Consider the following 9843-nt stretch of genomic DNA (forward strand, 5'->3'; position numbering starts at 1 on the left):
ATCAGCAATGATTTCTCTAGTTCTCTGTGCTGTTCTGAATCCTACTTGAATTTCTGGCAATTCCCTGTACTATTTCAATCATTTTGAATCATCTTCAGCAACATTTTACTTGCATATAATACGAATGATATTTTTTTATGATTTCCCATTCCACTAGGTCACCTCTCTATGCAATAGGCACAAATACAAATCTCTTCCAATTGGTTGGCTAGGTAGTTGTCTTCCAAATTTCTTGGCATACATAAGTGAGTGTCTCCAGAGTTGCATCAGTTTGTTGAAAGATATTAATTTGTATTCCATCAATTCTTGTAGGCTTATTTTACACTAATGTCTTCAATTTTAATTTGTATACCATCAATTCCCGGAGCCTTGTTTTTTTGCCAATACCTTCAGTGTACCTTGGACTTTTTCCTTCAGTATCACTGACTACTGATCATATGCTACCTCTTGACATGAATGAACATCGAACATTTCTATTTGGTAGAGTGACTCTGTGCATATCTTGCATCTTCTTTTGATGCAGAAGATATAAAGGATACATGGAGTCACTGTAGCAAAAAAGTAATGATAGATGTTCAACCATTTCAACAGGTAGTATATGATCAATAGTCAGTGATAGTGAAGGAAAAAGTCCAAGGTGCATTGAAGTCATTGGAAAAAAACAAGGCTCCAGGAAATGATGGAATACAAATTAAAATCTTTCAACAAACTGATGTGTCACTGGAGGCATTCACTCATCTATACAAAAAAATTTGGAAGATAGCTACCTAGCCAACTAATTGGAAGAGAGCTGTATTTGTGTCCATTCCAAGGAAAGTTTATCTAATGGAATGTGGAAATCATTGGACAATAAAATTAATAACGTATTTAAGTAAAATTTTGTGAAAGGTAATTTAAAAATGGTTCCAAAGTACATTGACAGAGAACAACCAGAGGTTCAAGCTGGATTCAGACAAGGACATAGAACAAGGGATATAGCTTCTGATGTCAGATGGATCTTGACTGAAAGCAGAGGATACCAGAAAGATGTTTACCAGTACTTTATTGACTATGCAAACACTTTCATGGCTTTTTTTTGTGGATCATGACAAACTACAGATAAAATTGTAGAAAATCAGTATTCCAGAACACCAAATTGTGCTCATGAGGAACCTGTACGTAAAGCAAGAATCAGTTGTTCCAACAGAACAAGGGAACACTGAATGGTTTAAAATTAACAAAGGTATGTGCCAGGGTTGCTTTCTTTCATCATACTTGTTCAATCTGTATCCTAAGCAAATAACCCAAGAATCTGAATTATATGAAGACAAATGTGGCACCAGGGTTGGAATGAGGACGGCTCATTAACAACGTGTGATATGCAGATGATGCAACCTTGCTTGCTGAAAGCAAAGAAGACTGAAAATACATACTGATGAAGATCAAAGACCACAACCCTTGGTATGGGTGGCTCCTTAATGTAAAGAAAAGAAAAATCCTCACCACTGATTCGATAGAAAACAGCCATATGAATTGAGAAAAAAATTGAAATTGCCAAAGACTTTATTTTGCTAGGATCAACCATCAACACTCATGGAAACAGCAGTCAAGAAATGGAGCTACATATTGCATTAGGCAAGTCTGTACTCAAGACATCCTTAAAGTGTTCTTTAAAAATCGAAGATGTCAGTTTGATTATTAAGGTGCACCTCACACAAGCCATGTTACTTTCAATTACTTTATCTGCATGTGAAAATTGGACAGTGAATAAGGAAGATCATAAAATAATTGATGAATTTGAATTATGGTGTTGGAGGAGAATATTAAATATGCTTTGGACTGACAAATAGCATAACCAAATCTGTGTTGGAAGAAGTACAGTCAGAATGCTCCTTTGAAGCCAGAATGGACAGACTTCATCTTTCATACATTGTCCATATTATCAGGAGGGACCAGTCCCTGCAATATGCATGTAAAGTGGAGGGTCAGAGAAAAAGAGGAAGTCCCCGAATGAGCTGAATTGACATGGTGTCAACAGCAACAATTGTGAGCTTGGCTCAGGACCAGGCAGTGTTTAGTTCTGTTATGCATAGGGTCTATATCAGTTAGTTCCACCTGGATGGCACCTATCAACAACAACAACAACAACAATGCCTAGGTATCACTCCTTAGGCATTCCATTTCATTTTTTGCCACTTGTAATTTTCCTATATTCATACTGTGTGCATTCCATGTTCTTATTATTAATGGATGTTTGCAGCTGTTTCTCCTCTACTTGAGAAGTGTGCCCCATCAACAAATGAAGGTCCTGAAAGCTTTATTCCATTCGTGTCATCATTATCTACTCTACTTTGAGGAGGCAGTTCTTTCCCAGGCGTATTTTGAGTGCCTTCCAACCTAAGGGGTTCATCTTCCAGAACTGTATCTGATGCTGTTCACAATGCTTTTATCTTCCAGCACTATATATGAGAATGTTCTGCTACTATTCATAAGGTTTTTAGTGGCTAAACATTCAGAAGTACTCCGTATCTCCCTTCCTAATCTGCCTTTGAGTAAAGTATATAAAAAAGAAGGATTATTACATGTACTCATTATGTTGCTAAGTGCCTTCATGTTGTTTGTGACTCATAGTGACCCTGTATAGGGTTTCCAAAGAGCAGCTGGTGAGTTTGAACCTCCAACCCTTAGGTTCAAACTTGTGGTGCAGTGCTTCAGCCCACAGCACCACACCAGGACTCCACACTTACTCATAATAAAATTAAAATAAGTGGAAAAACCTGAGATTTCAAAAACAAATGTATGCCCCATATTTCCAGGTTACATCAATGTAGGAAAATTAGTGGATTACCATGTAATATTGAATAAAGCTTTGACCATTGCCCAACTTTAATAAGGTGATTTCTAAACACTTGGAATATCCTAATTGATAAGAATGTGTTTGCTTATCTGGGGGCCTTAGGCTATGTCAGGTTTGCTTTACTAACGATGGGATTTATGATAGGGGTCTTAGGCCATGACAGATGTTGTTGTTAAGTGCCTTCTCATTGATTCCACCCATAGTGACCCTGTATAGGGTTTCCAAGGAGCAGGTGGTGAGCTTGAACCATCGACCTCACAGTTCAAACGACTTTGCAGTCTGACGCATTAGCCCACAGTGCCACATGTATGCTAATTATGTGATTTATTGCAAAATCCTTGGACCACACAGGGCCATTTTGATCTCTGGAGGGGTTATAGACAAGATCATATCTATGTGATCAACACTCAATGAAAATTCTGAGCATTAAGGCTCAGGTGATCCTCCTTGGTTGGCAATACTACTTGCATGCTGACATACACTATTTTTCCCATTTAGAAGCTATAATTTCAAAATGTATTTGTTAATATCTCAAATTTATTAAAGAAACTCCTTGGGCATCATTTCCACCATCCTAATAAGGATGATTCATGGGGAATTTTCAAAGCACTTCCTGAATTACCACAGAAGTAGTGCAGTATTTAAAGAGTTCCAAGTTACCCCATGAAGGTTTCCATTTGATTTTATGGAAGCAAGATAAGTGTTGTCTGTATGATTCTCCTGAGATAGGTAACTGAATACTCATGCCTAGAACTATCCTGGATCCTGCACTATGCTGATTCCAATCTGTAACCCTTTGCTATAATAATAAATATGAGTATTAAGTTGTTGTGTGCCATCGAGTCAGTTTTGACTCATAGCTTTGCTGAATTCTGATTCATTCTAGTGAATCATTGAACCTGTAGGCAGTCTTGAGACACACACAAACAGCAACACCAGAGTCGAAATACAGATGTCTCTTGGCCTCAATATGGCATTTGCCTTTTATTGTTTTTCTCCCTGACACCATAATATCTATTCCTCACTTTAAAGCCAATGTAACCATCAATGATTTGGTATTTTCTTCCAATTTTTCCTGTTCCAAGTTCTTATAATTATGTCTGGGTATTCTTACAGATTTCATTCAAGTATGTCAAAATGCTGGAACCCTGATGTGTCACTCTTGGATAAACACTGGACTTCTAAACATAAGATCAATGGTTCAAGCCCCCCTCCCCCAATCGTTCCTCAGAAACACTATACAAGGTAGCTATGAGTTGGAAACAACTAATGGCATTTAACAACAATGTCAAAATGTTAGCTTTTAATATGGTTGTATATTATCTTGCTCTGTATTTTCTATCTATAACACAGGTCAGCAACTTATGGACTTCTAGTCACATGATAATTATCTGGTTTTGCACATCCTTTGGGCTAAGTATATTTTTCAAACTATATATTAATTTATTTATTTCTATCTAAAAGGAACATTTGAAAAACATTCACCTGGACAAGTAGATAGATTCAGTTAATACAACTAAAACATTACTAGCATCATTCCAGGACACTGGATCTAGGACACAATCAAACCTCTTCAGCACTGTCATTGATAAGAAAACTCATTGCTTCTCACCAATACCTGGCATATAATGAACAGGATCCAATCACTTCTGGTCTTGCATGAATAAATCAAAAATTAAGATACCAATTTTATGTCAGAATAAAGCAGATGGGAGAACAGTTAAGCAAGTTTGCATGGGCTAAGAGGGACAGAGGTAAATAATGATGTATGCACAGCCCTGGAACAGCCTGGCTCTGAAATACAGGGATTGAGGCATGGTTGGAATGGACAAAATAATGTTAAGATGCTTGGCTGTCTTTTGAATCTTGTTTTCCCTTGCTATGGTGAATCTTGTTTTCACTTTCTATGGTGATATTTCTGGCTATTCCTTTCTCTCCCTCCCAAGTGTCCCATTATAAAACAGACACTTGGGAGGGAGAGAAAGGAATAGCCAGAAATATCACCATAGAAAGATTGTAAGTCCATCTTCTGCCTATAACTGATTGGAATACCTAAAATGGGGCTACAACTTGCCCAGTGAAGGAGACATCCTGCGGAGCCTCTGCATTGTATAAGACAATAGATGGAATACTGAATCCCATCCCGAATCTTCTGAAGTGGAAAATTTCCACTTGAAAGGACAAGCAGCCCAGCCTGGAACAGCAAGAAGAACAGAATGCACTTCTTGAAAGAAAGACCTACAGGAAAAATACAAAACAATAATAGCAGTCTGACTGACTACTACAAGAACAAGCAAGTTGCTCACCCAGGAGACATCAAGGCAAGTGGTCGGGTCCCCTCTGGGAAAACCCCCTTCCAAGACTAAGACTCACTGGGAATACACGAGCAGACATGTGCCATGACTGGTGACCACATTGGTCACCGATAAGGGGAAGTGAGGGAAAAAGAGCAATGAAGCTACATGCTAAGTCCAACCACATTCAATAGTCTCCTGTGAACTGGGGTGGAGACCTGGTTGGCCAGCAGTGTGGTAATACCTGGGGACTCCTGGGCCCAGAGTCAGTGACATAGCCACAGAGGACTAGAGTGGAGAATGAAGTGTCCAGCTGACAAGAAGAGAGGGCATATGCACAAGAACACCCACACTTGCAACTACTACCCACTTGACCTGGCTTCAATGGGTGGATGATCAGAGCTCAACTAGAAGAAGAAAGAAGAGGAAAACAAAGAGTAATCTGATACAATTTGATGAACTTGACCTATGCCTATGAGAACAGTAGCTCAAAAGAGGGAATAAATCTTTACAGCAAAGATCATTCTACCCCCTCCATACACAGGTTACACAGGGATGGGCAACTTGGACATTGGCTTATCAAAATGGGGGGGGGGGCTACAAAGGTAAGAAATGACTGGATTTCAAGCTTTCAAGAGGGAGCCTAGATCCAGAGGATGCAGAGGAAAGTAGAATCTCCATCTAGTAGTATCCAATCTATCTGGGCGGGACTGATGAAAAGAGATGGGGATAGCACTCACGTGGTACAATAGTGAGTAATTATCAGGACTGACAGTGAAGTTTGGAAATGTAAAGGTAGGTGTTTTATAGCAAAAGGAGGGGAGTGGTTGACTTTGCAGTCCAGGAGTGGAGGACCCTGAGACCATCAAAGGAGAAGAGAAGATTTATGGGACACTACCCAGAGTCACAATGATGCCAGAGATGGAGGCAGAGACGATGATGTGGAGAGATAAAGTGGCTGGGAACTCTAGACCCAGAGAGGGAGAGGGGTTTTGTGCTGATGACTGGGGGGTGGGGGGCAAGCTTGCATGGTGTACACTTTGGTTGGTTGATGATGCATGGAGGGGATTGTAACCAAGGCAGTGTAACAATATACGATAGGATGAATATAAAGCTACTGTTCTCCCATGTAAACTTCACATAATTCATAAAAAAAAAAAAAAGTTTTAAAAAAACAACCGAATGTATCTTCTCTAAATGTTTCATATAGATACATCAATTATTTCATTAGTGGTTTAGCTTCAGATACTTTTCATTCACAAGACAAACCACAACCCATCCACAGAGAACCAATAGCCTCTAGGCTTATAGTGCAAATAAAGAGTTCTGGACTGCAATGGACATTTATAACATACAAAACAGAGACAATTCCTAGAAGGTGCATGTAAGAAGCATGACTGAAGCAAGTGGTCACTAGAACAGTTAATAAGTTGAATGGTGAGGTCAGACTCTAGGTGTTTCCAGACTCTGGCACTCAACATGAACTGTCTTCTTAAGCTTTGTATTTTGCTTTTCCAGTTTCACTAATGGCACACACGTGATTCAAATCCCTGAAGTATTCTTTATAGTCAAGGGTATATCCTACAACAACTAGTCTGGAATTTCAAAGCCAATAAAGTCTGGTCTATAGCCAACACTTTGAAGAGTTCTTTTCACCAGCAAGCTTGCAACCTCGACTATTTTTGGATTATATTGGTTGATCAAGGAAAGCATTGTTTGTCCAGTCTCAACTATATCTTCAACATTCAGGGCTTTCTTTCTGTCAAAGTTAAGAAATCATCTCCGCCACTTACTTGAATATCCTCAGGTAACTGGTCATTACAGTAGCTCTTCAGTCTGATGAAATCTATAGCTATCGAAATGGATCTATCACTATTTCTGCTCAGTGCCTTGATATAATCCAGCAAGTTAGCAAAGAGCGTATGACCACCCTTGAACACACAGAGGGCTACAATGTGATGGCCTCCCATCTTTCTCATCACATCTTGAGCAAGCCGCTCGATCCTGTCTATAATTTGTCCATTCCAAATCCTCCACATAATGATTAGGTATATAAAACAAAACTAGGTCATAGCCAGACTGGTCATCACTAATCACAATGCTGGGACTGCAGGTCACCCTATCAGAGCCGTCCAGCGTGGGCTGAGGGCAGGCAGATGCTAGAAAACCTGTGGAGGAGAGAGGAGGAGACAGAGGCCTCAAAATATTTTTAAAGGGTTGTACAAAGAAGAAGGAAAAGGAGAAGAGGCATCAATAGTAAATGTGCGTGGCCTGAAAAACTAAAATATATTACAGAACAATATTGCATATCACTTATTTAGAGATATGGTTCGTCTCACTCATACAATACAATACTATTTTAGAACAAGGACATAGTTCAAGAAGTTCAAAATGAAGACTATGGTATAAACTGCCCCTGGTGTCCTGCTGTTGCAAAGTGTTATCAAGTCAGTTCCAACTCATTTTGACCCTGTATAGGACTTCTGAGAAATGAATGGTAGGCTTGAACAGCCAATTTTGTGGTTAGCAGTTCAGTGTTTATCCTACAGTGCCACACCAGGACTTCAATCCTACTATAGAATAACTCTTAATTAAAGTTTTGTCTACATGTTTTCCCCTGTAGGGAAAACACTGCTGGTTGTCTACCGAACAACAATTCTTCCCCAGCTTTAATCTTATATCAGGCACTCACGAACTTCAGAGGATACCAGATCTTTTCCCATCCTAATAAGGGTGATTGGATGAATCTAATTGTCAAAGCAATTCTGTACCACTTGATTGGTTTGGAATCAGTACAAGTTATAAATTTGGTCAATAAAACAAGAAGTCTACTTTAAGATGTATGAAAATATTTTACTTTCTTTTCAGAAGGAACACATTTTCTCTTATCCTTTGAACACTGTTGGGTGAAGACATAATGTCCAGAATTGCTGCTGTTGTTAAGTAAAAAAACAGTGCTATTGTCTATTGACTCAATTCTAACTCATAACAGCTGTATGTAGGATTTTCAAGACTGCAAATCTTTATGAGAGCAAGCAGACTCATCTTTCTCCTCCAAAGTGGTTGGTTCAGACCCATATTGGCATTGTATATGGTTTCCATGGAGTGGGTGGAGGATTTGAATTGCTGTCACCATCTTGTAACAAACAGGCTGAGGATGCTACTGTTGTTAGGTGGCATCTAGTTGGTTCCAACTCATAGCAACTCTTTGTACAACAAAATGAAACACAGCCTGATCCTGTGCTGTCCTCACAATTGTTGTTATACTTGAGCACATTGCTGCTGCCATTTTATTAATCCATCTCATTGGGGAGGGGAGTCTCCCTCATTTTTTATGAACCTTCACTTGATCAATGTCCTTCTCCATAGACAGGTCCCCCAGTAACTGACATTCTAGCTTCTACCAAGCATTCTGGCTGTACTTATTCCAAGACAGATTTGTTTGTTCTTCTAGCAGTCCATGCACTGTAATTCAAGTACATCAGCTTCTTCTCCAGTCTTCCTTAGGCTCAGAATGAGAGAATGGAAACTTGAGCAAAACACATAAACAAACAACAACAAAAGCCTTCGGATGTTTATGTATTCAATGAACTTCTAAATAAATCAACCCTCAAGTCACATGCCTAAGCATATGGTATGTGAGATAATGAAATTTTCTATTTTTGAACCCCATTTAGTTTGTGCTGCTTTCTTGAATCCAGAAGCAGTTTAATGTAGGTAAGTTGGTGAGAACTTCTTGGCTACCTCTCTGAATTTATAATTGAGAACAAAGAAGGAAGAATGGAAAGAAAGAAGGAAGGAAGAAAAGAAAGAAAGAAAGAGAGAAAGAGAGAACGAGAGAAAGAGAGAAAGAGAGAAAGAAAGAAAGAAAGAAAGAAAGAAAGAAAGAAAGAAAGAAAGAAAGAGAAAGAGAGAGAGAAAGAAAGAAAGGAAAAGAGGAAGGAGGAGATGCTGACCTTGTCCTAATGGAACAGAGCAATTTATTCACTAATATACTCCTTCATTCCTGGGACAAACATATCTTTGGTTGCTCTTCTTATGAAAAAACCAAACAACCGACTTAGAGGAAATGTCTTTAAGAAAGTCGATTAAATCTTGGGAGAAAGATGAGGCTTTCTACTCCCGTAAAGATTTACACCCTCGGAAACCCTGTACAGGGTCGCTGTGGGTCGGAACCGACTCGATGGCACTTAACAACAACAACAACAATATTATTAGTAAGTAGTTGGTTTGTGTTTTGTTCAGAAGAAAAATTACATTTTGACGTAGTTTAATAAGTGGAACCCCGTAAGTGTCTAAAACGTTAAGAGAAAGTTCTTTAACTCTGTACATTGGTACATGTAGATTTTTACCCATAGATATTTTTTAATCAAACTATAGACAGATAATTCCCAATAAAGATAAAATTACTAAATAAGATCAATTTTACAAGTCAGAAGTAAAATCCACTAAAGCCATAAGACATGCCCCCACCTCTACAGCCACTCTGCATCTCCCCCTTTACCCACCCATGCCGACAGATTACACTCTCCCCTTCTACCAGCATACTGCTTGCCATGTGTGTTACCACACTTGTGAGAAATTACAATATTTTATTCTAAAATGTCTTGGCTTTTATAGCCTGAATTGAGGCCTTTAGTGGCACTTGGAAATTATTTTTGTGGTTTACTTTTATAGATAACACATTTCCCACCATTAGCCCTTTCTGCTGGC

The 9843-nt window shown here is 38.9% G+C and overlaps 1 pseudogene; it reads right to left on the bottom strand.

Annotated features, from left to right (window-relative positions):
• Positions 1-6622: 6622 nt before the first annotated feature.
• LOC102823403 lies at positions 6623-9642 on the bottom strand (annotated as a pseudogene).
• Between the last annotated feature and the right edge of the window lie 201 nt (positions 9643-9843).

This window comes from Chrysochloris asiatica, unplaced genomic scaffold, assembly GCF_000296735.1.
Source record: "Chrysochloris asiatica unplaced genomic scaffold, ChrAsi1.0 scaffold00190, whole genome shotgun sequence".
NCBI lineage: Eukaryota > Metazoa > Chordata > Mammalia > Afrosoricida > Chrysochloridae > Chrysochloris > Chrysochloris asiatica.